At 54.9% G+C, this 5467-nt stretch overlaps 1 pseudogene; it reads left to right on the top strand.

The window, feature by feature from the left end:
* Positions 1-1216: 1216 nt before the first annotated feature.
* LOC124667754 lies at positions 1217-4271 on the top strand (annotated as a pseudogene).
* Positions 4272-5467: the final 1196 nt, after the last annotated feature.

The following is a 5467-nucleotide window of genomic DNA, read 5'->3' as shown; positions in this document are numbered from 1 at the left end:
ACAGAACGAGTACGAAGGTGAGAAGGAGGGGTCGTTACCGCCATTCTTCCGGCCGAGGACGAGCTCGAGATCGCGGGCGTAGACGAGATGCCGATGAGTACTGCGGACCAGATTGCGGCCGATGTCGAGGTCCTCATCGCCGACGTATCCTCCTCCGGTAGCGGTGCACCTCCGTGCGGCGGTGCGGCGGATTGGTCGGTGGGAGGGGAACCGCCAGGTGATGTGACAGTTTGGGGGGAGGTGGGAGTGCGGTCGTGACTATGAGAAAGGAGAGGGGAGCGGTGAGCCTACGCGTGTTCCCGAAGGGATGCGACGTCTCCGCCTCCCTTCTCCACGTGTGCAGGCTTCTGGCCGCAACGGGCCTGCCCCGGAGAAACTGCCATTCCGGTCGTTCCTCCAGGGCCTGTCCCGTAGGTGCTTTAAAACCTGTTTCATGCAACAACGCAGTGGGCTGCAGGCATCCAAACAGACCTATAATTACTGGCCCGATGCAAGCCAAGTGAATGCAGCCTACCAAACGCGCCCATATAGGATGGAGAACTGTGTGTCCACAAAAATATAGATCTACTACTACCTCGCCCACCCTAGTAAGTATAGTGATGGAATCAGCTGAGCGAGCCCGTCCAGAGCTCGGATATGCATGCATCTTTGCGATCTCACATGGCCAATGTCGGCCTTCTCCGTCGCTGGCCCGTGGACCCCACGAGCCAGACGTGTCCGTGCTGGCACCCTGCCATTTTAATCTTTAGCGCGATCAACGGACGGGAGCGCTCGACGGAGACGGAGGGGACGCGTATGTACGTACAGGCTGTTGTTCAAAACTATTTGACGCAACGGGCCAAAACCCCTTCGAAAACCCCCCGGCCCGGCCAGCTATAAATCGCGCCCGCTCGCTCCTCCGTCCATCCATCCATCCACCGGCCAGAGTTCACTCAGCCTTCCTCGGAACCATCGACCGGGCCGCCGCCGACGCGACGCCATGGAGTCCAGCGCCGTCGTCCCCGGCACCACGGCGCCGCTGCTTCCTTATGCGTACGCGCCGCTGCCGTCGTCTGCGGACGACGCCCGTGAAAACCGGAGTAGCGGCGGCGTGAGGTGGCGCGCGTGCACCGCCGTGCTGGCCGCATCGGCGTTGGCGGTGCTCGTCGTCGTCGGGCTCCTCGCGGGCGGCAGGGTGGATCGTGGTCCGGCCGGCGGAGACGTGGCGTCGGCCACGGTGCCGGCCGTGCCGATGCAGTTCCCGAGGAGCAGGGGCAAGGACTTCGGCGTGTCGGAGAAGTCGTCGGGCGCCTACTCCGCCGATGGCGGGTTCCCGTGGAGCAACGCCATGCTGCAGTGGCAGCGCACCGGGTTCCATTTCCAGCCGGAGCAGCACTACATGAACGGTACGCGCGCGCATGCAGTTGCTATCTAGTGTATTCAGATTCAGATTTCGTTTTCTTGCGTTTTCCTTTGATCAGACGTACGTACGTGGTCTGATTCTGAATTTCTGATGGATCATCCGAGAAACCAGCTGATGGATTTCCTGTTTGTCTGTTGCCGGCGGCGTGCTCTGTTCTGCAGATCCCAACGGCCCCGTGTACTACGGCGGATGGTACCACCTCTTCTACCAGCACAACCCCAAGGGCGACAGCTGGGGCAACATCGCCTGGGCCCACGCCGTGTCCAAGGACATGGTCAACTGGCGCCACCTCCCGCTCGCCATGGTTCCCGACCAGTGGTACGACAGCAACGGCGTCCTCACCGGCTCCATCACCGTGCTCCCCGACGGCCAGGTCATCCTGCTCTACACCGGCAACACCGACACCCTAGCCCAGGTCCAGTGCCTCGCCACGCCCGCCGACCCGTCCGACCCGCTCCTCCGCGAATGGATCAAGCACCCCGCCAACCCCATCCTCTACCCTCCCCCCGGCATCGGGCTCAAGGACTTCCGCGACCCGCTCACCGCCTGGTTCGACCACTCGGACGACACCTGGCGCACCGTCATCGGCTCCAAGGACGACGACGGCCACGCCGGCATCATCCTCAGCTACAAGACCAAGGACTTCGTCAACTACGAGCTCATGCCGGGGAACATGCACCGCGGGCCCGACGGCACCGGAATGTACGAGTGCATCGACCTCTACCCCGTCGGAGGCAACTCGTCCGAGATGCTCGGCGGCGACGACTCGCCCGACGTGCTCTTCGTGCTCAAGGAGAGCAGCGATGACGAACGTCACGACTACTATGCGCTCGGGAGGTTCGACGCCGTCGCCAACGTTTGGACGCCCATCGACCGGGAGCTGGACCTCGGGATCGGCCTCAGGTACGACTGGGGAAAGTACTACGCCTCCAAGTCCTTCTACGACCAGAAGAAGAACCGCCGCATCGTATGGGCATACATCGGCGAGACCGACTCCGAGCAGGCCGACATCACCAAGGGCTGGGCCAATCTCATGGTATGCACTTGCACAAATCCGCATCGTTCTTCTACTACTAGTATTTACCTTATTTGCATATATTCTGTCATTATCATCCTCATTGCTTCATTTGCCGGCACAATCATGGAGGGCGACTAACACAATTGGACGTCTTGTCGCTTGTTTCTTTCTTGTTTCACGGTCACCTCTCGTTCTACTGTGTAGGTCGCTAGCGTAATTAGCTGCTAGCTGCCTCTTGGCACGGACGTCTAATAGTGTTAGTACCTTATTTGCATATATTCTGTCATCGTCGCCATTGCTTCATGGCTGCATCGCCGGCACATCATAGAGGACGTCTTGTCGCTTGTTTCTTTCTTGTTTAATGGTCACCTCTCCGTCGGTTCTACTGTAGGCAGGTCACTATCGTAATTAGCTGCTAGCTGCCTTGTTGACACACATGGTGTGCCCGTCCTCTTTGGCTCTGCCTGCCTGCATGCATGTCGCATTCAGTCCCTAGTTAAAATCGCAGATCTACCATCGACTACTCATATGCCTAGTGTAGTAGTGTGTCCTTTCCCCCAGTATAGAATTTGCTTGTATTTTTGTTAATCGCCATGGTAGGTGCTTGATGCTGAACTAATCATTTATTTACTTACCGATCGGGTACATAGGCCGGCTGAATTTCAACGGCTTGTTTCCTTTGGGTTCACTTTCATCATTGATCTCACACTGCACCTCCCAAGAGAGATCATGATGGACGATCAAGTGTCCATTTTCAGTGTAGTGGAAATTAGCTAGCATTGCTCCACAATCGTACTCATCAACTTGTTGCTTATTAAATTGTTTATGTGAAGACTACGATATCTTCTTTGTTCGTGCCGTTGTTTCTTTAAGAGAAATCGGTGGAGGGCGCGGGCCCTTTATATTGAGTAAATAAACAAGACTATACGTAGTTGTTTGCAGTCAAGTTAAATAATTGATTCATTATAACGGTAAATGTATCATCGTGTGTGCAGACGATTCCAAGAACGGTGGAGCTTGACAGGAAGACCCGCACAAACCTCATCCAATGGCCAGTGGAGGAGGTCGACACCCTACGCAGGAACTCCTCGGACCTCGGTCGCATCACCGTCAACGCTGGCTCCATCATTCGCCTCCCCCTCCACCAGGGCGCTCAACTCGACATCGAGGCCTCCTTCCAACTCAACTCTTCCGACGTGGATGCTATCAACGAGGCCGACGTCGGCTACAACTGCAGCACCAGCGGTGCCGCCGTACGGGGGGCGCTCGGCCCCTTTGGGCTTCTCGTTCTCGCCAACGGCCGCACCGAACAGACGGCTGTGTACTTCTACGTGTCCAAGGGCGTCGACGGCGGCCTCCAGACCCACTTCTGCCACGACGAGTCACGGTCGACACGGGCAAAGGATGTCGTGAATAGGATGATTGGCAGCATCGTGCCGGTGCTTGACGGTGAGACCTTTTCGGTGAGGGTGCTAGTGGACCACTCCATCGTGCAGAGCTTCGCGATGGGCGGGAGGATCACGGCGACGTCGCGGGCGTACCCGACGGAGGCCATCTACGCGGCCGCGGGGTCTACCTCTTCAACAACGCCACGGGCGCCACCGTCACCGCCGAGAGGCTCGTCGTGCACGAGATGGCCTCAGCTGACAACCATATCTTCACGAACGACGACTTGTAGATGAAACCAAGTTGAGCTCGTGTTGCATTCTTGTTAACGGCCGGTGATTGCCTATCTACACATTCATTTGGCGTTCGATCGGCGGGTTCCTTGATCTTGTCATGGATGGGGATCGTACAATAGTTTTTGATTTGGTTTTTTTTGTATCGGGGTGATGTATGAAATTAGATGACTGTCCTGCCCCCAAGTCGTAACTATCTGCAGTGACTATGATGACAGTGTCATCTATCAACTGTACCAGATTACTTAATTTCCAAAGGGGGTTTCCTTTTAATCGAGTCATGAGATCCTCAAATTTCGTCTAGCTGCAAAACCCTGTAGATTCTATTTTATCAGGTGATCCTCACTGCAACTTAAAAAAATTCCTGGTCGCAGGGAAAAGCCGCTAAATTTATCCTAAACTCTGTCAAGGATATATCGCAAAAAAATAAATAGAATCAGGGTACGCAACGGGCAGCATTTGGAGTTTGGGGTTCAGAACACTTGAGCAGCAGACTCTGGTGCTAGCTGCGTTTTTTGTTTCAACTTCTTAAAGTAGCAGGGTGTTATTGTCTGTAGAACATCCTTCTCCGCTCTCTCACAAACTTAAAAAGGAAAAATATTCGTGTAGAGGAAATGTTTGGATCGCTGCCTCATTGGGCTGCGCGGGTAGGTCGTCACACTAGCTATGCTGGCTAATTCTATCATGGGGCAAAATCCTGCATATCTAATTCTGCGGAGTAAATACGAACGATCCTCATGTACAACTTAAGAAAAAAATGCTCGGCCCTCGCGTCGTCATCCCGAGGGTGACTTTGGGGCTACTAGGGTTTCCCCTCGCCGCCGCCTAAGAAAGGCTTCGCGCAAGCCCGTGCGGAGGCACCGTCTGGGGATCGGCTGTGGACTGGTGAACGAGGCCATGGATGGTGCAAATCTCTTGAAGGTTTGGCTATAGTGTGTCGACAGGAAGGTGATGTCTATCTCTTCGATTGGGGTTCTAGCTGTTGGTTCCTTTGCATTCATTGGGAGGGGATTGTGTTCCCCTACCGTTGTCTCCACCATTGCAACTTGAATTGATCCCTGGGCTCACCTTTGTGAGCATTGCTAAGCACTTTCCGTCTGTGCTCGGTTTCTCTGCATCTTTGAGATCTACGGCTGCTCCCAAGTTTTCCCTTTTCCTAGGCGATTATGAAATAAAATCTAAAAAACAAGCAAATGTTCGAGGTGTTCAAACTCTTTTTTAGCTACGGTCTTGCTAAGCTACAGGTCTAGAATGAAAATGCACAAAATCATATTAGAGCCTAAGGCCCATGACGGTGTGTAGAAGCTGAAGCCGAACGGACCCAAGAAAAGCCCAAGAAATTTCTGTCGGGAGACTGTTCAGGGAGGA

This window comes from Lolium rigidum, chromosome 1 (genome assembly GCF_022539505.1).
Source record: "Lolium rigidum isolate FL_2022 chromosome 1, APGP_CSIRO_Lrig_0.1, whole genome shotgun sequence".
NCBI lineage: Eukaryota > Viridiplantae > Streptophyta > Magnoliopsida > Poales > Poaceae > Lolium > Lolium rigidum.
Note: the sequence above shows the minus strand (reverse complement) of the source record. Positions and strands in the feature narration are given on the sequence as shown.